General features: G+C 41.8%; 1 protein-coding gene and 1 non-coding gene across 2 annotated transcripts in view; both read right to left on the bottom strand.

Moving 5' to 3' along the window:
- elf1 (E74-like ETS transcription factor 1) overlaps positions 1-24,312 on the bottom strand; it is a 94,248-nt gene extending 69,936 nt beyond the window's left edge. The window contains exon 1 of the mRNA XM_052512320.1: positions 24,060-24,312. The gene's annotated coding sequence lies outside the window, so the exon portion shown is untranslated. The remainder of the gene's footprint in view (positions 1-24,059) is intronic.
- A 704-nt stretch (positions 24,313-25,016) lies between these two features.
- trnae-uuc (transfer RNA glutamic acid (anticodon UUC)) lies at positions 25,017-25,088 on the bottom strand. The gene has a single exon. It is a non-coding gene; the product is annotated as a tRNA-Glu (tRNA).
- Between the last annotated feature and the right edge of the window lie 2,349 nt (positions 25,089-27,437).

Raw genomic sequence — 27,437 nt, 5'->3', positions numbered from 1 at the left:
ACTGCTGATGTATATTAGTGGCCATACTGTCTGCAGCTCTCATCACATGCTCCCCCTTAAGCAACCAACTCAATCAAACACGAGCTAACAGGTGTACTGCTGTCATAGCCAACACTGGATGTATTACTATTCCAAGAGCAGGATTCTCCATGTTAGCTTCTCCTGTTTGCCTGATAATGCGCATACTCGTGATCACACACAGACAGAGACAAAGACACACACACACCTGCCCATTCAGCTGAAAAGGCCTGAAGAGCCAATTAATGTAAATCTGCCACTGGGGCACTACCATCCCCCACCTCATCCTGCGTTCAGGGCTTTTACATCACGTGTCTTTAGATAGCATCTTTATCAGACACAATTCGACTGACAAACAGGAAGCTGAGTAGTTCTGTGGCGTAGCTGTGTGTGTGTGTGTGTGTGTGTGTGTGTGTGTGTGTGTGTGTGTGTGTGTGTGTGTGTGTGTGTGTGTGTGTGTGTGTGTGTGTGTGTGTGTGTGTGTGTGTGTGTGTGTGTGTGTGTGTGTGTGTGTGTGTGTGTGTGTGTGTCAGTGAAGGCTGGTGGGGGGAGCTATAGTACAGGCTCATTGTAATGGCTGGAATGGAGTAAATGGAATGGAGTCAAACGTGGTTCCCATATGTTTTATCTGTTTGATACCGTTTCATTTATTCCATTCCAGCCGTTACAATGAGCCTATAGTCCTAAAGCTCCTCCCACCAGCCTCCACTGGTGTGTGTGTTTGTGTGTGACATCTCAGCTACATTTTCAGTAAAAGGAGTTGCATTTGATGTGGTCACCTTTTCACTAACCCCAATCTGAGACCAATCTGGAATGGCAGTTTTTACTCAGGCTGGCCCAGGTTAGGACCACTTCGGCACAGAAGAGAGAAATTGCTTCGAACAGAGCAAGTAAACCAAACAACCCCCATTTATCACCACCCCTGGAAATACTGCGTGTCCTCTACACAGCCCCAGATCAGACGCATTCAGGAGAAGTCCAAGTAGCCCTCTAGTCCTCTACACCGTCTGACTCCAGTCTTAAAGACCCAGGGTTGTTAGATGGTGAGAGATTTATACACACCAAGTCACACACAAGACCACACACATACACACATGCACACGCACGCACATACACACGCACGCACACACACACACACACACACACACAGGTAACTCATTCATAGTGTGGATGAGCTGATTATTGACCAGTTAAATAGTGTGGATGTCCTGATTATTAACCAGTAAATAGTGTGGATGTGCTGATTATTGACCAGTTAAATAGTGTGGATGTGCTGATTATTGACCTGTAAATAGTGTGGATGTGCAGACTATTTACCAGTAAATAGCGTGGATGTGCTGATTATTGACCAGTAAATAGTTTGGATGTGCTGATTATTGACCAGTAAATAGTGTGGATGTGCTGATTATTGACCAGTAAATAGTGTGGATGTGCTGATTATTGACCAGTTAAATAGTGTGGATGTGCTGATTATTGAACCAGTAAATAGTGTGGATGTGCTGATTATTGACCTGTAAATAGTGTGGATGTGCTGATTATTGACCAGTAAATAGTGTGGATGTGCTGATTATTGACCAGTAAATAGTGTGGATGTGCTGATTATTGACCAGTAAATAGTGTGGATGTGCTGATTATTGACCAGTAAATAGTGTGGATGTGCTGATTATTGACCAGTAAATAGTGTGGATGTGCTGATTATTGACCTGTAAATAGTGTGGATGTGCTGATTATTGACCAGTAAATAGTGTGGATGTGCTGACTATTGACCAGTAAATAGTGTGGATGTGCTGATTATTAACCAGTAAATAGTGTGGATGTGCTGATTATTGACCAGTAAATAGTGTGGATGTGCTGATTATTGACCAGTAAATAGTGTGGATGTGCTGATTATTGACCAGTTAAATAGTGTGGATGTGCTGGTTATTTACTCATAAATAGTGTGGATGTGCTGATTATTGACCAGTAAATAGTGTGGATGTGCTGATTATTGACCAGTAAATAGTGGATGTGATTATTGACCAGTAAATAGTGTGGATGTGCTGATTATTGACCAGTTAAATAGTGTGGATGTGCTGGTTATTTACTCCTAAATAGTGTGGATGTGCTGATTATTGACCAGTAAATAGTGTGGATGTGCTGATTATTGACCAGTAAATAGTGTGGATGTGCTGATTATTGACCAGTAAATAGTGTGGATGTGCTGGTTATTTACTCCTAAATAGTGTGGATGTGCTGATTATTGACCAGTAAATAGTGTGGATGTGCTGATTATTGACCAGTAAATAGTGTGGATGTGCTGATTATTGACCAGTAAATAGTGTGGATGTGCTGATTATTTGCTCCTAAATAGTGTGGATGTGTTGATTATTGACCAGTAAATAGTGTGGATGTGCTGATTATTTACTCCTAAATAGTGTGGATGTGCTGATTATTGACCAGTTAAATAGTGTGGATGTGCTGATTATTTACTCCTAAATAGTGTGGATGTGCTGGTTATTTACTCCTAAATAGTGTGGATGTGCTGATTATTGACCTGTAAATAGTGTGGATGTGCTGATTACTTACTCCTAAATAGTGTGAATGTGTTGATTATTGACCTGTAAATAGTGTGGATGTGCTGATTATTTACTCCTAAATAGTGTGGATGTGCTGGTTATTTACTCCTAAATAGTGTGGATGTGCTGATTATTTACTCCTAAATAGTGTGGATGTGCTGATTATTGACCAGTAAATAGTGTGGATGTGCTGATTATTGACCAGTAAATAGTGTGGATGTGCTGGTTATTTACTCCTAAATAGTGTGGATGTGCTGATTATTGACCAGTAAATAGTGTGGATGTGCTGATTATTGACCAGTAAATAGTGTGGATGTGCTGATTATTGACCAGTAAATAGTGTGGATGTGCTGATTATTTACTCCTAAATAGTGTGGATGTGCTGGTTATTTACTCCTAAATAGTGTGGATGTGCTGATTATTGACCTGTAAATAGTGTGGATGTGCTGATTATTGACCAGTAAATAGTGTGGATGTGCTGATTATTGACCAGTAAATAGTGTGGATGTGCTGATTATTGACCAGTTAAATAGTGTGGATGTGCTGACTATTGACCAGTAAATAGTGTGGATGTGCTGATTATTTACTCCTAAATAGTGTGGATGTGTTGATTATTGACCAGTAAATAGTGTGGATGTGCTGATTATTTACTCCTAAATAGTGTGGATGTGCTGATTATTGACCAGTTAAATAGTGTGGATGTGCTGATTATTGACCAGTAAATAGTGTGGATGTGCTGACTATTGACCAGTAAATAGTGTGGATGTGCTGATTATTGACCAGTAAATAGTGTGGATGTGCTGATTATTTACTCCTAAATAGTGTGGATGTGCTGGTTATTTACTCCTAAATAGTGTGGATGTGCTGATTATTGACCTGTAAATAGTGTGGATGTGCTGATTACTTACTCCTAAATAGTGTGAATGTGTTGATTATTGACCTGTAAATAGTGTGGATGTGCTGATTATTTACTCCTAAATAGTGTGGATGTGCTGGTTATTTACTCCTAAATAGTTTGGATGTGCTGATGATTTACTCCTAAATAGTGTGGATGTGCTGATTATTGACCAGTAAATAGTGTGGATGTGCTGATTATTGACCAGTAAATAGTGTGGATGTGCTGGTTATTTACTCCTAAATAGTGTGGATGCGCTGATTATTTACTCCTAAATAGTGTGGATGTGCTGATTATTTACTCCTAAATAGTGTGGATGTGCTGATTATTTACTCCTAAATAGTGTGGATGTGCTGATTGTTTACTCCTAAATAGTGTGGATGTGCTGGTTATTTACTCCTAAATAGTGTGGATGTGCTGATTATTGACCAGTAAATAGTGTGGATGTGCTGATTATTTACTCCTAAATAGTGTGGATGTGCTGATTATTTACTCCTAAATAGTGTTGATGTGCTGGTTATTTACTCCTAAATAGTGTGGATGTGCTGGTTATTTACTCCCAAATAGTGTTGATGTGCTGGTTATTTACTCCTAAATAGTGTGGATGTGCTGATTATTTACTCCTAAATAGTGTGGATGTGCTGATTATTTACTCCTAAATAGTGTGGATGTGCTGATTATTGACCAGTAAATAGTGTGGATGTGCTGGTTATTTACTCCTAAATAGTGTGTATGTGCTGATTATTGACCAGTAAATAGTGTGGATGTGCTGATTATTGACCAGTAAATAGTGTGGATGTGCTGATTATTGACCAGTAAATAGTGTGGATGTGCTGGTTATTTACTCCTAAATAGTGTGAATGTGCTGATTATTGACCAGTAAATAGTGTGGATGTGCTGATTATTGACCAGTAAATAGTGTGGATGTGCTGATTATTGACCAGTAAATAGTGTGGATGTGCTGATTATTGACCAGTAAATAGTGTGGATGTGCTGATTATTGACCAGTTAAATAGTGTGGATGTGCTGACTATTGACCAGTAAATAGTGTGGATGTGCTGATTATTTACTCCTAAATAGTGTGGATGTGCTGGTTATTTACTCCTAAATAATGTGGATGTGCTGATTATTGACCTGTAAATAGTGTGGATGTGCTGATTACTTACTCCTAAATAGTGTGAATGTGTTGATTATTGACCTGTAAATAGTGTGGATGTGCTGATTATTTACTCCTAAATAGTGTGGATGTGCTGGTTATTTACTCCTAAATAGTGTGGATGTGCTGATTATTTACTCCTAAATAGTTTGGATGTGCTGATGATTTACTCCTAAATAGTGTGGATGTGCTGATTATTGACCAGTAAATAGTGTGGATGTGCTGATTATTGACCAGTAAATAGTGTGGATGTGCTGGTTATTTACTCCTAAATAGTGTGGAAGCGCTGATTATTTACTCCTAAATAGTGTGGATGTGCTGATTATTTACTCCTAAATAGTGTGGATGTGCTGATTATTTACTCCTAAATAGTGTGGATGTGCTGATTATTGACCAGTAAATAGTGTGGATGTGCTGGTTATTTACTCCTAAATAGTGTGGATGTGCTGATTATTGACCAGTAAATAGTGTGGATGTGCTGATTATTGACCAGTAAATAGTGTGGATGTGCTGATTATTGACCAGTAAATAGTGTGGATGTGCTGATTATTGACCAGTAAATAGTGTGGATGTGCTGATTATTTACTCCTAAATAGTGTGGATGTGCTGGTTATTTACTCCTAAATAGTGTGGATGTGCTGATTATTGACCTGTAAATAGTGTGGATGTGCTGATTACTTACTCCTAAATAGTGTGAATGTGTTGATTATTGACCTGTAAATAGTGTGGATGTGCTGATTATTTACTCCTAAATAGTTTGGATGTGCTGATGATTTACTCCTAAATAGTGTGGATGTGCTGATTATTGACCAGTAAATAGTGTGGATGTGCTGATTATTGACCAGTAAATAGTGTGGATGTGCTGGTTATTTACTCCTAAATAGTGTGGATGCGCTGATTATTTACTCCTAAATAGTGTGGATGTGCTGATTATTTACTCCTAAATAGTGTGGATGTGCTGATTATTGACCAGTAAATAGTGTGGATGTGCTGATTATTTACTCCTAAATAGTGTGGATGTGCTGATTATTTACTCCTAAATAGTGTTGATGTGCTGGTTATTTACTCCTAAATAGTGTGGATGTGCTGGTTATTTACTCCCAAATAGTGTTGATGTGCTGGTTATTTACTCCTAAATAGTGTGGATGTGCTGATTATTTACTCCTAAATAGTGTGGATGTGCTGATTATTTACTCCTAAATAGTGTGGATGTGCTGATTATTTACTCCTAAATAGTGTTGATGTGCAGATTATTTACTCCTAAATAGTGTGGATGTGCTGGTTATTTACATTTACATCATTTACATTTAAGTCATTTAGCAGACGCTCTTATCCAGAGCGACTTATTTACTCCTAAATAGTGTGGATGTGCTGATTATTTACTCTTAAATAGTGTGGATGTGCTGGTTATTTACTCCTAAATAGTGTTGATGTGCTGATTATTTACTCCTAAATAGTGTGGATGTGCTGGTTATTTACTCCTAAATAGTGTGGATGTGCTGATTATTTACTCCTAAATAGTGTGGATGTGCTGATTATTTACTCCTAAATAGTGTTGATGTGATGGTTATTTACTCCTAAATAGTGTTGATGTGCTGGTTATTTACTCCTAAATAGTGTGGATGTGCTGGTTATTTACTTCTAAATAGTGTTGATGTGCTGGTTATTTACTCCTAAATAGTGTGGATGTGCTGGTTATTTACTCCTAAATAGTGTGGATGTGCTGATTATTTACACCTAAATAGTGTGGATGTGCTGATTATTTACTCCTAAATAGTGTGGATGTGCTGGTTATTTACTCCTAAATAGTGTTGATGTGCTGATTATTTACTCCTAAATAGTGTTGATGTGCTGATTATTTACTCCTAAATAGTGTGGATGTGCTGGTTATTTACTCCTAAATAGTGTGGCTGTGCTGATTATTTACTCCTAAATAGTGTGGATGTGCTGATTATTTACTCCTAAATAGTGTGGATGTGCTGGTTATTTACTCCTAAATAGTGTGGATGTGCTGATTATTGACCAGTAAATAGTGTGGATGTGCTGATTATTTACTAGTGTGTGTTTACGAGTATTTACTAGTAGTTTACTAGTGCGTGGTGGTGCATGTTTTTTTCTCAGAGCCTGGTTGTGTGGCTCTTTCTGGTGAGGAGAGGCAGAATGGCAGTATATTCAGACCACATGGCCAGTGTAATCATGTCAATTAAGATTTTTTTTCTCCCACGGGTCCAGAAGAACCTTTTCAATGAGGCTTTTTGATGGCGACATCGCTTTTCCTGGGGCTTGATACTACAGCTTTGATTGGTATCTGAAGTACTTCTGGGAGTCCCAGCTCTCCGTTTCCTATTAACAGCCCCCCAACAAAGACCCCAGTTCAGAGAGCAGAAAATTGCCTCGCCTTTTAATCGGCTGTTAATTGCAGTCATTTGCAAAAAAACAAATCAACACACTAGTAACGGGTGGCAGGATCATTGACTTTGCTGACAAAGATGTCAAAAGGAGAGAAAAGCAAACAGATGAGGGGGCAGGTTCAATAGACACTTGTGGTTGACACAGATAGCAGCACTCCATTATCCTCTCCAGCTGTTTCATTAAGGAATACTAAGGAGCACATTTTGTTCCACTTTCTGCCAGTGCCCATGCTGAAGACCACCTCATCCCCCACTGCAGTCCCTTTTATCTGCAGAGGGAATAAGATGACAGCTCGGCGGATATAGGCCTCAGAAACTATGACATTCCATCTCTACAACTTAGAGGACTTATGGGTCGCTGTCACTGTCTCTGTCTCTGGTGGTTATTTTCCTCAATGTTCAGCTGTAGGCCATTATTACATGGACCAAATCTAGGATCTGGCTGTACTTTCGCCTTGGAGGGGAGAAAAGTATCAAAGGTTGATATGGGGCCACAATATCAAGCCTGTGAGTGTTTGTTTTCTTATTAGCGTGTGAAAGAGATGTGTGCCATATTTTATATTTAAGTGGCTAAACGAGCACAATCATTTAATAAAGGACTTGAAATAGATACAGAAACAGAAAGGCCATAGGGGAAAAGCGACAAACAGAAAAGCTACAAATTAAATACAAAGTTTCAAAGTCCAAAGAAACTATTTTAGGGTAAAAGTAAGCCAAAGCAGCCATCAAGTCAAGACAGAAAAGGGCTCTCTCATAGCCTACCCTTGTGGAGGGTTAGAGAGAGAGCTGCAACCTTGATGTGACCTCGCTAAGTGAAGAGACACACCTTTACTTTATAGCCTAAAAATAAAGACAGCTAAGAGTCATATACAGTGCATTCGGAAAGTATTCAGACCCCTTGACTTTGTAGACATTTTGTTACATTACAGACTTATTCAAAAATGTATTACATTGTTTTCTTCCCTCATCAGTCCACACACAATGCCCCATAATGAAAAAGAAAAATAGGTTTTTAGACATTTTTGCAAATGTATTTACAATTTAAAAAATAAAAACCTTATTTACATAAGTATTCAGACCTGTTGCTATGAGGCTTGAAATTGAGCTCAGGTGCATCCTGTTTCCATTGATCATCCTTGAGATGTTTCTACAACTTGATTGGAGTCCACCTGTGGTAAATTCAATTGATTGGACATGATTTGGAAAGGCACACACCTGTCTATATAAGGTTCTACAGAGCAAAAACCAAGTCACGAGGTCGAAGGAATTGTCCGTAAAGCTCAGAGACAAGATTGTGTTGAGGCACAGATCTAGGGAAGGGTACCAAAACATTTCTGCAGCATTGAAGGTCCCAAGGCCTTCATCATTCTTAAATGGAAGAAGTGTGGATCCACCAAGACTCTTCCTAGAGCTGGCTGCCCAGCCAAACTGAGCAATCGGGGGAGAAGGGCCTTGGTCAGGGAGGTGACAAACAACCCGATGGTCATTCTGACAGAGCTCCAGAGTTCCTCTGTGGAGATGGGAGAATCTTCCAGAAGGACAACCATCTCTGCAGCACTCCACCAATCACGCCTTTATGGTAGAGTGGCCAGACGGAAGCCACTCCTCAGTGAAAGGAACATGACAGCCCCCTTACAGTTGACATGAGCATCTCGTCATTATATACAGATGTCTGGTTTCAGCTACTTGTGAATTGGAAAGGAAGGTTGGCGGATACTGGCTTCCCCTAAAGTAAAATTATATTTTTCCCAAATTATATAATTACTCCTGTCTAAATAAAATCATTGAAATACTTCACCAGAGAGCATGAGGATCATTGGCTTCTATTTTTTTTGCTGTGGATTGTTTCAAACACAAGTGCATAGGCCTATTCCGATTTGGGAAGCCTGCAATTTGGGCAGAACGTGGGAATAGGCCCAGCTGATGATTGAGTTCGCTGCTGTCAGTGAAAAGCATCTAAAATATGTGTGAATATAATGTGTCTTGAGCAGTGGAGATTTTAGTATGTACATTTTGGTTGGGAAAAAAATAAATGTGCGATGCATGCCAGAAAAGCCACTACACAACACAATACAAAAAATACATTAATTGCACTATAACGGTGACAAACAGTGCCCGCAAACTGTTAGGGCCTAGATAAAGCTGTCCCAACAGCAGAGTCCCAACACCTTACCACTGCTACACCTGGCTATCAGCGGAGCCTTGTCTGGCAGCGAAACAGTTCATTCAGCCTCGGGATGCTGGCCTTCTAGGCAGAGTTGCAAAGAAAAAGCCATATCTCAGACTGACCAATAAAATAAAAGATTAAGATGGGCAAAAGAACACAGACACTGGACAGAGGAACTCTGCCTAGAAGGCCAGCATCCCGGAGCCGCCTCTTCACTGTTGACGTTGAGACTGGTGTTTTGCGGGTACTATTTAATGAAGCAGTTGAGGACTTGTGAGGAGTCTGTTTCTCAAACTAGACACTCTAATGTACTTGTCCTCTTGCTCAGTTTTGCACCAGGGCCTCACACTCCTCTTTCTATTTTGGTTAAAGATAGTTTGCGCTGTTCTGTGAAAGGAGTAGGACACAGCGTTGTACAAGATCTGCAGCTTCTTGGCAATTTCTCACATGGAATAGCCTTCATTTCTCAGAACAAGAATAGAATCATAAGTTTCAGAAGAAAGTTCTTTGTTTCTAGCCATTTTGAGCCTATAATCAAACCCACAAATGTTTATGCTCCAGATACTCAACTAAAGAAGGCCAGTTTTTTTGCATCTTTAATCAGTACAGCAGTTTTCAGCTGTGCTAACATAATTGCAAAATGTTTTTTTAATGATCAATTAGCCTTCTAAAATGATAAACTTGGATTAGCTAACACAACGTGCCATTGGAACACAGGAGTGATGGTTGCTGATAATGGGCCTCTGTACGCCTATGTAGATATTCTATAAAACAAATCAGCCGTTTTCAGCTACAACTGTCATTTACAGCATTAACAATGTCTACAATGTCTACAATGTCTACACTTTATATTATTTTAATGGACACATTTTTTTACTTTTCTTTCAAAAACGAGGAAATTGTGACTCCAATCTTTTGAACAGTAGTATATAAATAAATATTTTTTTTTGGGGGGGGGGGGGCTAAAAATGTGTGGCTCAACACAGGTGAGGCTCTGCCCTGAATGATGGGACGCCGCTGGTCTTGAGTATAATAAAAAATGTTGACTCAAGAAGAGGGGTGTGGCGAAGATATGGGTGTGTCTCTCTTCACAATGCATGTGCTCAGCTCTCCAAAATGACTCAGCTGTCTCGCACCAATTCTTGCACATTCATTGTTTCAATGTGTGAATTGATTGCCCTTTGTTTATTTTGATCAATTCCCCATTACATATGTGAACAGTAGTAAATGTACCGTTAATCTCCATCATTTGGTTACATTAATTTCTGTTAATACATATATTCATTATAGTCATTTACCGTTCTCATTCTCAGAGTGGAAATGTTGTTTGCAGACTTCAAAACCTGCTAAACTTGCGACAAACAAGTTTTGGTTCAATTCATGACCATCATTTATGAGTTTTGTCAATTTTTACATTTTTGTGTTGTTTGGAGTGCTCCATGTGAGCAATGAGCATGTTTCTCTGTCCTGGGAGCATGCACACCTGAGCACGCATAGAAGTACCTGGCCTGCTGCACGTAAATGTAGGAAAGTGCCCATTTAGGGATGTCTGGTTTCTTTTTGTCAGGGTCCCTGCTCATCCGCATCCACCACTAATAAGCTGAATTTCTCAGTCATTTTTTCTTCACCTCACACAGTAAGTCAACGAAGTCTGTTTTATTAACATCCATTGCATACTATACTAGTTCCTCAATCCTCACAGTATACTAAAAATCTTTCCAACACTCTCCCCCTCAATAATCATCAAGCCTCAGAGTGAATGAGCAAAATATCACGATCTGATTATCCCATATATCAAGTGGAAACATAGTAAAATACCTGAAAACTTTTCCCCAAAACAGTTGTCTGTCCCAAGCTCACTGACATGGGAAACTCTCAGGGTAGGGCCTGGAATAGGCTAGTTGATACAATGTTGCAGGTTCACTAGCAGCAACTTCAGGCCAGACCCAGTTGAGCCTAGTCCCAAAAATTCACTATCTTGCGAGTGGACTGTGTTCTCTTCAGTTTGAGAAGGAGCGCGTGAAGATGAGGACCGGATGTCAACTTTGATAGCTTGCTACTACTAGAATAGATTTGATTAAAAACAAAAATGTTTGTCACGTTGTATAAGGATCGGAGACAGGCACAGGAATCCGTAATAGGGGTTTTTAATACTCCACCCAATTTACACAACATGCCATGAAAGGCACGGGGACCCGTAATAACAATTGCACGGGACACGCAGCACGAAAGCCGAAACACAGGTACTCATAGGACCAACGGACATAATAACAATAACCGACCAGGACACTGGGGAACAGAGGGCACATATATACAATTACTAATCAGGGGAAATGGGAACCAGGTGTGCGTAATTAGACAGTTCATGACGCCTAGAAGAGGGTGCTGTAGAACTCCGGAGCTGGTGCACAAAATGAGCAGCAGTACCAGGGGAATCCGTGACAGTCCCCCCCCCCCCCGACGCGCTGCTCCAGCAGCAGGATGACACCAGCCTCGAGGACGACCACAGAGATGCGGGTCGGTCAGGGCCAGTTGCAGCTGCTGAAGATGTGGTGGCGCCGGACAGGACATTCCTGCTGTCTCCATTTAGGGTCGGTTATTCCGTCACGTTGTATAAGGATTGGAGACGGGCACAGGAATACATAATAGGGGGTTTTAATACTCCACCCAAATTATACAACATGCCATGAAAGGCACAGGGACGAAGCACAAAACAAACATGCATACAGAACACACAGGGATGTAATCCAAACAAAAGAGCGAGGTTAAACCTCTAATAAATACAAGGGACGAGACTCGTAATAACAATGCAAGGGACGAGACCCGTAATAACAATGCAAGGGACGAGACCCGTAATAACAATGCAAGGGACGAGACCCGTAATAACAATGCAAGGGACGAGACCCGTAATAACAATGCAAGGGACGAGACCCGTAATAACAATGCAAGGGACAAGACCCGTAATAACAATGCAAGGGACGAGACCCGTAATAACAATGCAAGGGACGAGACCCGTAATAACAATGCAAGGGACGAGACCCGTAATAACAATGCAAGGGACAAGACCCGTAATAACAATGCAAGGGACGAGACCCGTAATAACAATGCAAGGGACGAGACCCGTAATAACAATGCAAGGGACGAGACCCGTAATAACAATGCAAGGGACGAGACCCGTAATAACAATGCAAGGGACGAGACCCGTAATAACAATGCAAGGGACAAGACCCGTAATAACAATGCAAGGGACGAGACCCGTAATAACAATGCAAGGGACGAGACCCGTAATAACAATGCAAGGGACGAGACCTGTAATAACAATGCAAGGGACGAGACCCGTAATAACAATGCAAGGGACGAGACCCGTAATAACAATGCAAGGGACGAGACCCGTAATAACAATGCAAGGGACGAGACCCGTAATAACAATGCAAGGGACGAGACCCGTAATAACAATGCAAGGGACGAGACCCGTAATAACAATGCAAGGGACAAGACCCGTAATAACAATTGCACAAAACAACAACACAGGTACTCACAGGACCAACGGACATGGTAACAATAACCAACATGGACACTGGGGAACAGAGGGCACATATATAAACTCAACAAAAAAAGAAACGTCCTCTCACTGTCAACTGCGTTTATTTTCAGAAAACTTAACATGTGTATATATATAAGTTCCACAGACATGTGACTAACAGAAATTGAATAATGTGTCCCTGAACAAAGGGGGGGCGGGTCAAAATCAAAAGTAACTCACAGTATCTGGTGTGGCCACCAGCTGCATTAAGTACTCCAGTGCATCTCCTCCTCATGGACTGTTCCAGATTTGCCCGTTCTTGTTGTGAGATGTTACCCCACTCTTCCACCAAGGCACCTGCAAGTTTCCGGACATTTCTGGGGGGAATGGCCCTAGCCCTCACCCTCTGATCCAACAGGTCCCAGACGTACTCAATGGGATTGAGATCCGGGCTCTTCGCTGGCCATGGCAGAACACTATCATTCCTGTCTTGCAGAAAATCATGCACAGAACGAGCAGTATGGCTGGTGGCATTGTCATGCTGGAGGGTCATGTCAGGATGAGCCTGCAGGAAGGGTACCACATGAGGGAGGAGGATGTCTTCCCTGTAACGCACAGCGTTGAGATTGCCTGCAATGGCAACAAGCTCAGTCCGATGATGCTGTGACACGCTACCCCAGACCATGATGAACCCTCCACCTCCAAATCGATCCTGCTCCAGAGTACAGGCTTCGCTGTAACGCTCATTCCTTTGACGATAAATGCAAATCCGACCATCACCCCTGGTGAGACAAAACCGCAACTCGTCAGTGAAGAGCACTTTTTGCCAGTCCTATCTGGTTCAGCGACAGTGGGTTTGTGGCCATAGGCGACGTTGTTGCCGGTGATGTCTGGTGAGGACCTGCCTTACAACAGGCGTACAAGCCCTCAGTCCAGCCTCTCTCAGCCTATTGCAGACAGTCTGAGTACTGATGGAGGGATTGTATGCACAATGGAGGGATTGTACGTTCCTGGTGTAACCAGGGCAGTTGTTGTTACCATCCTGTACGTGTACCGCAGGTGTGATGTTCGGAGGTACCGATCCTGTGCAGGTGTTGTTACACGTGGTCTACCACTGCGAGGACAATCAGCTGTCCGTCCTGTCTCCCTGTAGTGCTGTCTTAGGCGTCGATACATATGGGAGTGTCATTGTTTCTTTTCTTTGACATTTAGAGGCTGAGCTACAACCTTCTACAGCCGGGGAGACAAAAAATAAACTTTGCTTGGGAAGTAATCTAATTCTGTCACTATCAATTGATTAAGCTATTCACTTTTTGAACAATAGATGTTTAAACCCAGAGAGCTTTTAGGGAAACACTTGTGACCTTCTCTCATTGGGTTAAGCCATGGAAGAAGAGCAGCCAGCAGTTGAAACTTACATTTTTCTGCGTCGGTAGGCCTACTCTGTCTGGGGTGGAAAGTTAAGCCTAACTTTTGTAAGTACCATGCAAGTAAAATTCCTGCATTGCCATTCAATGCTTACAGGACGAATAACAGTTTGTAAAACTGCATATCTAAGGCTCTGATCTCTCCAAGAAGTGAGGGTAAACGGTAGACATGCTCTCTAATATCCAGTTTGTTTAATTATTATTTTGGGTACAGGGTGGGTTTGCCTAAAATATATTTTGCTGAAGGGAGGGCCATCCATTTTCATTTGGGAGAGGTCCGATTTTCTCCATGTAACCCTTATTATAAATAACGTTCACTCCCTAAATAAGACAAACCTTGAGGGCATGAGATGTGGAGCCTTGTGAAGGACAGGCAGTGCTGTTTGTGCAGCTCCAAGGTCAGCTGATGGCTGTTCCCTGAGTGACTCAGAGCTAGAGGTGTGCGTCCCCTATGGGCCCTGGTCAAAAGTAGTGCACTACATAAGGAATAGTGCTATTTGGGACGCAGACCAAGGAAAGTCCTCAGCCAGGGCTATCTGGGCCAATAGCATCCCTCACGCAGATTGGGGTGAAGTGGGAGAAAGGGTCAGCGAGGCATTCTAATGAGCCCCACTGATATGGACAAAGAGGTACAACTAAACACCATGAAACACTTTGAAATGACAATGGAAAACTTGTCAATGTTACTCAGAGCAGACTTACTTTGAACAATGGGTGATAAAATAAAAAGGCCAAAATCGTTTATTTCAATGATCCTTAGGGGAGAAAATCTTTTCTAGTTCACTTAACTCAAACCCTTTCAACCTTCAGTTAATTGGCAGACAATGAATGGTCAGGAAGATTATGCCGCTTTGGTCAGTGTTATGTTACGTGACTGTGACCAGGCAGGACTGCGGAATTGGTCAAGGTTATTTCAATGTAGAAGGACCCATAAGCTTCAACATGTGAAGTTCATAGGAGCATGTCAAATTGGGTGTCATATGAAAGGTAAGATTTCAAATATATATTAAGGCATATATTCATTTTTCTACCATTTTCCATCCTAAAAATGTGAAATAAGCAAAGGCTATGATTTCTGGTCAAACAGATGGAAAAGGGGTCATTGAAAACATCAGCCAGAATTAAAATATATATATATATATATTAGAAATACATGAAAACACATTAGACCATGTAATTGTTGAATACTCGTTTCTGATTGGCTTGAAGGGCATTCTAGAGGGTGCATTATTTCCCTAGAACGCATAGTATATCAGCAAGGTAGAATTCATAGGCTATAGCTAATTCTTACATATTATATGTTTGAGCTGCTATTGAAAGCAATAGTCGAATTGAAAACATTGGCATTGTTGAATTCGATTTTCATAATAGCAGGGTAGGACTGATGGTTTGGTTAGCTAAACTAGCAAGTCTGTTGGTTTGGTTACCAAGGCAACTACTTTAGCTGTCTGGTAGACTTGCTACCAGCTTCAGTGGATGTTGAACACAATTCTACCTGCAAATTATAAAGTGATATCCATGGTATGAAAGGGATAATCAGCTATGCGTTCTCTGGAAAATACTGCGACTCCAGGGAAGGTTAGTTCCACTCCGCTAGCGTGTGGTGAAACACACCTTCCACGTTGTTCATTCATTTCCATAGAACGCATAGCCCCCCCATTGATTATCCCTTACATAATGTTGAAGTAAAGATCTCTGCCAACTAATATCAACACTTATATTTAGTTTGGGACATATAATTCTGCCTTCAGTAAGTTACAGAAACATTGCCTTGTGCATTGAAATTCCTTTACCAAAGACCCACATCTCTTTAAGATATTTTCTCATTTCTCCCCCCCATGAGGAGGGAGGATAATTTAATTTCATGAATAAAGGTAGACCTATTAATTAGTTATAGTGTTTTTACAGATATAAATGTTGTTTAAATAATGGAATTGCTGAAAAATCGGTAACAGAATTTCTGCATTTGAATTGGCTACAATGGGAATTCATAGTAATCACAAGCCACAGTTGGGTTCACAAGTTTGGACAGCACATTACAATATAGTTCAGTACAGCACAGTACAGCCCAGCATAGAATAGTACAGTACAGTATAGTTCAGTACAGCACAGCACAGCACAGCACAGCACAGCATAGAATAGTACAGTACAGTATAGTTCAGTACAGCACAGCACAGCACAGCATATATTAGTACAGTACAGTATAGTTCAGTACAGCACAGTACAGTATAGTTCAGTACAGTACAGTACAGCACAGCATAGAATAGTACAGTACATTATAGTTCAGCACAGTACAGTACAGCACAGCATAGAATAGTACAGTACAGTATAGTTCAGTACAGTACAGTACAGCACAGCACAGCACAGCATAGAATAGTACAGTACAGTATAGTTCAGCAAAGTACAGCACAGCATAGAATAGTACTGTACAGTATAGTTCAGCACAGTACAGTACAACACAGCACAGCACAGCACAGAATAGTACAGTACTGTATAGTTCAGTACAGTACAGCACAGCATAGAATAGTACAGTACAGTATAGTTCAGCACCGTACAGCACAGCACAGCACAGCACAGAATAGTACAGTACAGTATAGTTCAGTACAGTACAGCACAGCATAGAATAGTACAGTACAGTATAGTTCAGCACAGTACAGTACAGCACAGCACAGCACAGCACAGCACAGAATAGTACAGTACAGTATAGTTCAGTACAGTACAGTACAGCACAGCACAGCACAGCACAGCACAGCACAGCACAGAATAGTACAGTACAGTATAGTTCAGTACAGTACAGTACAGCACAGCACAGCCCAGCACAGAATAGTACAGTACAGTATAGTTCAGTACAGTACAGTACAGCACAGTACAGCACAGCATAGAATAATACAGTACAGTATAGTTCAGCACAGTACAGTACAGCACAGCACAGCATAGAATAGTACAGTACAGTATAGTTCAGTACAGTACAGTACAGTACAGCACAGCATAGAATAGTACAGTACAGTATAGTTCAGCACAGTACAGTACAGCACAGCACAGTACAGCATAGAATAGTACAGTACAGTATAGTTCAGTACAGTACAGTACAGTACAGTACAGTACAGCACAGCACAGCACAGCGCAGAATAGTACAGTACAGTTCAGCACAGCACAGCACAGAATAGTACAGTACAGTATAGTACAGCACAGCACAGAATAGTACAGTACAGTATAGTTCAGTACAGTACAGTACAGCACAGCCCAGCACAGAATAGTACAGTACAGTATAGTTCAGTACAGTACAGTGCAGTACAGTACAGCACAGTACAGCACAGCATAGAATAGTACAGTACAGTATAGTTCAGCACAGTACAGTACAGCACAGCATAGAATAGTACAGTACAGTATAGTTCAGTACAGTACAGTACAGCACAGCATAGAATAGTACAGTACAGTATAGTTCAGCACAGTACAGCACAGCATAGAATAGTACAGTACAGTATAGTTCAGCACAGTACAGTACAGCACAGCACAGCACAGCACAGAATAGTACAGTACAGTATAGTTCAGCACAGTACAGTACAGCACAGCACAGCACAGAATAGTACAGTACAGTATAGTTCAGCACAGCATAGAATAGTACAGTACAGTATAGTTCAGTACAGTACAGCACAGCACAGAATAGTACAGTACAGTATAGTTCAGCACAGCATAGAATAGTACAGTACAGTATAGTTCAGTACAGTACAGTACAGCACAGCACAGAATAGTACAGTACAGTATAGTTCAGCACAGCACAGCACAGGAGAGTACAGTACAGTAAAAAAAAGTAGAGTATAGTTCAGTACAGTCCACAGGAGAACACACTAAAGTTGAGTACACTATAATGTACTGTACTGAACTATAACTGACTACTGAATATACTGTACTCTACTGTACTGTACTGAACTCTACTGTACTCTACTGAACTCTACTGAACTTTTCTCTACTGTACTGTACTCTACTGAACTCTACTGTACTCTACCCTACAGTACTGTATTCTACTGTACTGTACTGTACTAAACTCGACTGAACTCTACTATATTCTTGTTTGGCATACATTTTAAGTAAAAAATCTGAGTCTCAGCGCAATTCCGTTTCCATGGAATTGCCCTCAACTCTGACTCACAGCAATGACTGTGGATGACTGCAGCCACACAGAACAAAGAGAGAGGTGTAGGCGTATATCTGAATGGAAATGCATCCAATGCACATAGCCTACAGCTGAGTCACTCTCATAGATCTGCCAAATGAGGTGATGATGTGCTGACCATGGGATGATGCACTGGATTATAATCTGCAGATGGTCTCATGTTTCAACTAGTAACCTGACATGACACAACCATTGCACCTGGATGCAGATTAAGTTAAATCTCAACCAGGATAGAAATTGAGTGCACAGTACAGTATAGTTCAGTACAGTACAGCACAGCTCAGAATAGGTTATAGGTATCCAGGTTATTGCGGCATCCGAATATTCCGCTCATGTGATAACATTTAACACGTCCTGGAACTTCCTGGTGATGATTATATGTTCTTTTGTAAGATTGCAGCCCATTTTGTGTGGTAGTACATCCTTACACAAATAATGCGAGCACTCAACTAAACCTGCAGTTTATGGCTGGGCATATTTTCAGTAGTTAAGAGCAGAATATTCAGCAGGAAGGAAGAGCCTTCCAGCCGAGCCACACAAACACACACCCTTCACATAAAATGCATCCCATTAAACATTAAACACACACGGCAAGGCCAACATTCCAGACAGTCCACATCAAACCTCTGTGAACAGTATGCGCTACCTGCAGTCTGGACAAAGACCAGAGCTACCTCCACCGAGGCTAATTGACTGACTTTGTGTCTATGGAAGAACTCTCCTTTTTAATGGCTTAAGAGCTGCTAACGCTGGGCAACAGCTGAAAGGACTCAAGTTTGGTCTAGTATACAGCTTTGCCATTTCATAACAAAGTATTTTGTTCACATTCAGTGTATATAATGTCCACGGGCTTTGGAAGCATACTGTTGAATTAACACCCAATAGTAGAATGTAGTTATTAAATAATTCAAATATCAGGCCCGAAGGAGGGACAGTCTGTCACTATAGAACTCCCCTCAGAAAAAACTTTCTGCATAGCCTATATAATGTGGTGACAGATATAGGACAGTAACTTAGCCTATATAATGTGGTGACAGATATAGGACAGTAATTTAGCCTATATAATGTGGTGACAGATATAGGACAGTAATTTTGCCTATATAATGTGGTGACAGATATAGGACAGTAACTTAGCCTATATAATGTGGTGACAGATATAGGACAGTAACTTAGCCTATATAATGTGGTGACAGATATAGGACAGTAACTTAGCCTATATAATGTGGTGACAGATATAGGACAGTAATTTAGCCTATATAATGTGGTGACAGATATAGGACAGTAACTTAGCCTATATAATGTGGTGACAGATAAAGGACAGTAATTTAGCCTATATAATGTGGTGACAGATATAGGATAGTAACTTAGCCTATATAATGTGGTGACAGATATAGGACAGTAACTTAGCCTATATAATGTGGTGACAGATATAGGACAGTAATTTAGCCTATATAATGTGGTGACAGATATAGGACAGTAACTTAGCCTATATAATGTGGTGACAGATAAAGGACAGTAATTTAGCCTATATAATGTGGTGACAGATATAGGACAGTAACTTAGCCTATATAATGTGGTGACAGATAAAGGACAGTAATTTAGCCTATATAATGTGGTGACAGATAAAGGACAGTAATTTAGCCTATATAATGTGGTGACAGATATAGGATAGTAACGGCTTCTCTGTGTACGTGACGAGCTGCTAACTGGCTAACACATGTTGTCCAGCTCACTCTTTAAGACGCCGTCGCATTTCACACGTGAACTTGTTTGACGCTGTGGATCAGCTGAACGAGGTGAGATCATCAGACACATGGTCACAGGCACACACGGACATGACTTTGCACGTCAAGCTTTCATGACAGACACATTAGTAGCACTCCACTGACCAACATGCATCCTAACACATGGCAACAGCACAAAGCACCAATTCAAATGACAGTGTAAGCAGAGAGAGAGACAGAGAGAGAGAGAGAGAGAGAGAGAGAACGTGATGCTCCTTGTGGTGATAGGCTGCTATGTATGTGGTTAGCTTAGCTGGCTATTGTTTGAGCATCACACTAGTAGTCAAACCACAACCCAGCCACCCCCGCCCAATTTAATCAAGCATCGGATACATAGCGTGCTGACTAAAAATACCCAAGATACATACACATCAGTCTCAACAAAAAGTACCCGGACTGAGAGGTGCAACCTTGAATTTGCACCAATCAGATGGTGCCAACAGACGATGACGTGCCAGAAACGAGACAGCAGAAAAACCTCTGCATCAGTCCAGACCGATTGTCAATCACTATTGTGGTTGGTCATCTTTTGCCACCATAATGTTTTAACAGAGTAATAACTGAGTAATGGCACAGTTTCTAAACCCAGAGGCGCTGGGAACGCTTGCGAAACAGGCCAAGCAGATCAGGCCCGGGTTTGGGGTTTGAGAAGTCAATGAGAGAAGTGAAAAATTCTTCCTTAGTTTTTGAAATATATAAGGCACAACACAACCTAAATTCGAACCAATGCCTTGAGTAGTTGAACATCTTATTACTCGAACCTCGTGAAACTGACAAATTGACACGTTTTAATTTTCATCAAAAATAACTTCACATTGAAGGAGTGCCTTTGATTTGACAGCCTGCACATGCATAGTTTGGCATGAGACCCGATGGCGTGTTTTTATGCATGAGCTTAGCTAGCCAATGTCGCTATGACATTGCCTACAAGTGTGATCGGGGATTTCAATTGGAGAAGCAGTTTCTGCTTATCTTCATGCTGTACCGTCTTTGGTAATAGCCTATATGTTTCATGGGAATTAAAGCTATATATTCTGGTCATAGCAAAGTTTACCAAGTCCTAATTAAAGCTACTGCTGAGACATTGCATTGTTATTTTGGAGCTGGTTAACATATATGACCTCTAACATCAGTATATCTTGGCCAAACAAGACACGTTATGTAGTTTACAAGACATCAACACTGAGGTTAACCTGATGACAGTACATATGGAGATATGGAGTCCATTTTTATTGTTTGGAATGGAGTCAAATGCTTCATATTGTGTGAGGCAACATGCAGGCTGGATGGGGTTACAGGTGGAATTTCCCCTGGCTCCCATTTCTCTGCGACGTCACTTCTGCCGCTTGGCTGTAGCGCTGCCTACTGAGATATCAGAGGACGGAGAACTCAGGTGACAGAGCTGTTGAAACCAAATCACTGTGAAATAAGGAACTTTACAAAGCGAGTTCCCCCACTATCTTTCAACAGAAACGGCGGCCACAGTTAGATATCTTCGGTGTGAAATAGGGAAGTATGACGATTTTGTTTCAGGTTTTCTGTGTAAATTTGGTTCCTTTATTTGAGTGAGTCACTTCACATTTTGGTCAACTTACATACTTGTTTACATAGACAGAGAAACATATAAACATTGCCACCTTGTGGTTAGTTGAGAGGTGTCAAATGACACTAATTTACCTCAGAGAGACTGATCACTGGACTTGATTGGAAAGAAGACATCAAACCAGGCATCTCAAGAGACATTACAGGGGCTTCTAATCTAAAGCTTTTTCAGAGGATGCGATAGAGCATATGTTTCCCACATCATCTGACTTGAACACTGACCAAAAAGGATATGACAAACACAAGAGTCATTTCATTCACTCACCTGTCTCTGTCAAGGCCACTATGTAAGGTATCTGTCCTTTGTGAGGCTATAGTGGTGCTTCAGACACAGCATAAAAGTCTGATACAAGTGAGCTGGTAAGATCGATATCCAGGAGCCCATTAGGGCAGCTCTCTGCCGGTTAAGAAAAACCTCAAGACTGAGGCCGGGACAATGACAGGAACCCTCAATAGTTATGGAGTACAAAGGAGCACAGCTCACCCATTGTCTGGAGTCATCGTCACCCAGTCACTCCTCAGCGGCTAGGGCTGCTGTGCCCTGCTGATGGTGACATCACGGTCACACCATAAGTACCAGGGATACCATTTGCCCCAGCCAGGCAGTCACAGAGGCTAGTGTTCCAAGTCAGTGTGTATAAACACACTATCAACTGCAACCTGATGCCTGGCCTGTTCTCATCAGGTTAATCCAAGCACTGTCTCATGAAAGCCGAGGGAAGTTAGTCCCTCAAAGTCCCGTTGTGCGGGAGAAGTCCCTTCAGCAACAAAGTTCAAAGGCAGAGAAGGCAGGGTCATTGATGCACATGACTATCAAGGCCGAGAGAGAGAGGGAAGGAGGGAAAGAGGGTGGGAGTGTGGAGTGAGGCAGGCACCATGGGATTTAAAAAAAAACTATGCATGAAGTCTGTGCATGCAACATATGCTAGACACCACTACACTGCAGACAAGCCTATTTAGGAGCTCTTGTTGGAGATAATTGGTTTCAGAAGACTGAGATTTCCAATTATCTACCAGGCCTCTGGGATAGGCTGGCTGTGTTGCAGGGAGGGGGGGGGGGGCAGTGGAGGAGAGGTGGGGTCAGAGGGACCAGCTGATATCTGTTGCTGACGGGCTGAGCTGAGAACCACAAGAACCCCACCCCCACCCCCCACCGGATAACAAGAGCACAAGTATTCCCCTGTCTCACCCCTCCCTTTCTCCAGACAACAGCAGGCACGGAAGGCCAATGAGATTTCTCAGCTTGCAATGTCCCTGAGGCCAGCATCTTAACCGAAAAATGTAAACATCTGGCAAACATTTATATTGGCCACAGATATGTTGAGGAGCTCAAGTCATTTGAGAAAACACGGTTTAGTGGAGATCCAAGCATCACATTTTTTGGAGGGTGAAGGTCGTTTATTACATGAAAATAAGCATGAACATGTTAGATGACCATGATGAGCAGACATGGTTCAGACAAGTGCCCCAGCAAGAGGGGGTCTTTCTCAACCTCTTGAACTGAATGACAAGTGGAACATTGTTAATGGTACCGCATGCCATTTCTAATAATCAGAGGAAATTAGAAGCACTGGTGCAATGACAGACTATTCTCCAATAGTTAAATTCAGAGTCTGAAGAGCTATTGGTTATGCTTATTAATGTGTTGTCTAATACTTCGGATGGCAACAATAGGGTGTAGTTGAACTCCTCTTTACATAACAGAGAAAACATTAACAATCCATTTCTTTCAGGACTGTATAATTGATCCCTCACACTCACATGAAGCAGAAATGGCCACTGGACCCAGGAGACACTGGAGACAGGCTAGCTCTGTCAGCAGCACACAACAGCTTCACACATTTACCACACAGCACCCCTGTCACAAGGCAGGCATGGTAGTGGCACAATGACACAGCTTCTCCGTAAGAGGAGGGTTAATAAAGCAAAACAGTAGGTCATTCAGACTGGAGGCTTTTCACATCAAATGTGGGGTCAGTGGCAGAACATTGGTTTAATAGAAATCTTGAATTTGAGAAATTAAAGTAGTCCATATCTGTAGTAGCCTAGGTGAATATACAGTATAAACTACAGTATAAACTTCTTATTTACTTTGTTGTGGATGTACATAAATAAATACCTTATGTATGCTCTATGAAAATGAATTAAATAAATATAACACGTTCCTAAATAACTCTCATTAACTTATTGAAAGGGAGGGTTCTAGAAAATAAGAGAATGCTTGGGAGGGACTGCTTGGGAGGTAGTAACACAACTGTTGGATTAATACACATCCCAGACTAATAGTCAAGAGAGCATAAAAAAAAACAGAAGTACATCATTAGCTATTCGAGTAGCGAAGACTCACCTTTAGTCCTTATCTTATAGCCTAGCGTCAGACATTTACAATTCCAATGTCTTACGCCTCATGAATGATGGCTTCATCAACATCGGACAGTAGCCAAATATCTTCAGTGGGCACTTATCAACATCTTGGTAATAATCCCCCCAAAAGATGTAATTCTTCAAATGTGAGATGAAAGCTCGACATCATCGGTACAGCACAACGACTGAGGCAACTCCAGTTTCACTACTTTCTCGTGCTTGACGAAAGGTTACACAGTTTTTTTCTTATTTTTTTCTTACGGAAAGCTGATGCGTGGGGAATTCCTACCAGTCACATTTTCCCTAACCTGACGTAACAGGCGTAAAAGAAACCATAAGACATGATTGTCTAGCATTAGAAGAGAAACAGGACGTTATGAAAAAATAATGTAATGTTGGTTACTCTTATTGAGAAGACTAAACGTTTACCGGTATAGACTAGAATAAACTAGGCCTATCTGAATTTAAACTGAACTGAAAATGATATAGACACTTCGTTTTTATAATTTGAATTATTCTCTATAGCAGATTGTGTTACCACCAACTCGATTTACAATCGCGAACATTATGGAATTCCATGCCTATTAAAAAAAACATAAAATATAGAACGCCTAGCATGTGGCTCAGATTGATACATTGAAACAGATAAATGCACACTGTCCCTTAGAATATCAAAATAACAGTACATTTTGAATCACGCCCACTTCAGAGGGATCGCATTTTCGGTACATTTCCTACTTCGGGAATGTACTTAATCTTGTAAAAAAAACTGTGTTGTCCAGTTGAACAATATACATTCCAGACTTCAGATATTGTTGCAAAGTGTTTAGCATATAACTGATAAACACACTGGTCCTGCTCTCTGTGAGCAGTTTTACCATTTATTCTGAAACAACTACATGTTGCTTTTCATGAACGAGACCATTATTAAAATATTTAATTCCCATACCGGGAGTCGAACCCGGGCCGCCTGGGTGAAAACCAGGAATCCTAACCGCTAGACCATATGGGAATAGATACGTCATAAAGGCACACGTATAGATTTATATCTGACCTGTAGAGGAATAGTAATACTTGTGAATAGGTCGGTTATAGTTAACTGACTCTCCTAAACTGGCCTACATAGCCCCTTAGGGTCATTGTATAAAGAGTTCTACCATTATAATGTTCTAGATTATTACAGATAGGTAGCCTGTAGGTAACCTTGTTTAAAAAAAGTCTGAAGTTAACACATCTCCACATTTCTGCTATCCATGTAAATTCAACCCCACCTAGTGCCGACTTCATGTAACTTGTGCCATGTACTAAAAAACAGTAGCTATAAACAGAGAGGAAGAGGCGAAGCAAGAGGGAGCCCAACATCTGTCTTCTCCTGCAGGTTCCGTTTTTTCGATCACCAAACGAGTTGTTGTTGTATGGAGGTCAATGAGTGTCGAATTTAAGTAACTATAAATAGGACACGTAACATCCCGGCAACGTTGAGAAAAAACACTTTATATGGGCCCCCGAGTAGCGCAGCGGTCTAAGTAAATGTTTTTGTTTGGTTATCTTTTGGAAATTGTAGAAATAAAACATTTTCCTTATTCAGACGTTCCAGCTAGGCAGGCTAACATTAGTTAGCTAATTCATTTGCTAGCTATCATACAGTAGGCATATATTCATAATTATATTTTTAATATATGTAGACATGCAATCATAATTGACTGTAGTGCATATGAAGCACCCACAAGTTACCGGTGGCTGAAAACACAATCATCGCATGATGAAGGAGTGACGAATTTCCAGCCAAGGGTGGTCCATTTTAAAAATCATTCCCTTCCTCCGGGATGTCCCGGGCAGGCACCCACACCCACCCACCCATCAGGGCTGTAGCACTCCCAGTTTTTTTTTGTTTTATCTTTATTTAAATAGGCAAGTCAGTTAAGAACAAATTCAGGTACTGCAGGGTTTCTTGGACCCGACGAGCCTCCAACAGACGCCGGACCGTGTAGGCCGGGGGACCATCAACAAGTCGAGCAGGCGGAGGTGCAGTTGTGGGGGGAGAGAAGGGACTTGAAACGGGAGACATGGAAGGATGGACAGACCCTCATAGACCTGGGAACCTGGAGACGATAGGGTTGATGCGGCTCAGGATCTTGAATGGTCCTATGTAGCGTGGAGCGAGGAGCGAGTCCACCTGTAAGGGAAGAACACGGGTGGACAGCCACACCCGTTGCCCCGGTCAGAGGAGCCCGAAAAGGCCTTCATTGACGGTTTGCCTTGGTCTCGGGCAGAGGAGTGGAGCAAGGAGGATCGCGCTATCGTCTAATGAACGCCTCGGCTGATGGCACCCCCGCTTCGGCCTATTTATTCAGGAAATAGGGAGGCGGGGTCGAACCAGAACTGACACTTGAGCGAAGAACAGTCCAGTGGACAAGTTCGGCAGTGTGTTGTGAGCATACTCTGCCCAGACGAGGAACTTGCTCCAGTTGCTGGCCTGGGATGGAGACAAAACAGAGGAGAAACTCCTCCAACTCCTGGTTGGCCCACTCCGTTTGTCCATTCGACTGTGGGTGGAACCCCAAGGAGAGACTCACCAACAAGGCTTTCCAATATCGTGCGACGAACTGGGGCCCACAATCCTAGACAATGTATTGGGGAAGTCTGTATAGTCGAAAGACATGGGTAATCATGAGATCAGCGGTCTCCTTCGCTGAGGGCAACTTGGGTAAGGCGATGAAATGGGCTGCCTTGGAAAACCGATTGTTGACCACCAGTATAGTGGTAAGCCCTTGGGATGTGGGTAACCCTGTGATAAAGTTTACAGACAGGTGGGACCAGGGCTGGCTGGGGATGGGCAGGGGTTGGAGCAACCCAGCCAGTCACAGTCGTGAGGACTTGCTTTGGGCACAGGTGGAGCAGGCTGTAACAAAGGATCCCACATCTTTAATCATGTTGGGCCACCAGAATTTCCGCCTCAGGAACTCCAGTGTCCGATTAACCCCTGGATACCCAGTTAATTTAGAGGAGTGTAGTACTCAGGAACGGGCTGATCGCGGAACATAAAGTCTGTTAGTGGGACCCCTGCCGGGGTCAGGTTCTCGGGTCTGGGTTTGTCGGACTGTTGTCTCAATACTCCATAATATAATAATAAATAATAAATAATAATAAATAATAATATATGCCATTTAGCTGACGCTTTTATCCAAAGCGACTTACAGTCATGTGTGCATACATTCTATCACGAGGGCCACAATGCGGTAGCTGGGGATGATGGGCTTGGAGTCCCTCTGTCACGACCGTCGTCAGGGTGGAAATAACCGGACGAAGGTGCAGCATGGTGAGCGTACGTTTCTTTTTATTATAAAAAATGTTGCCAACA

Source organism: Oncorhynchus keta, chromosome 4, assembly GCF_023373465.1.
Source record: "Oncorhynchus keta strain PuntledgeMale-10-30-2019 chromosome 4, Oket_V2, whole genome shotgun sequence".
In the NCBI taxonomy this organism is placed as follows: domain Eukaryota; kingdom Metazoa; phylum Chordata; class Actinopteri; order Salmoniformes; family Salmonidae; genus Oncorhynchus; species Oncorhynchus keta.
This window is presented reverse-complemented; position numbering and strand designations above follow the sequence as displayed.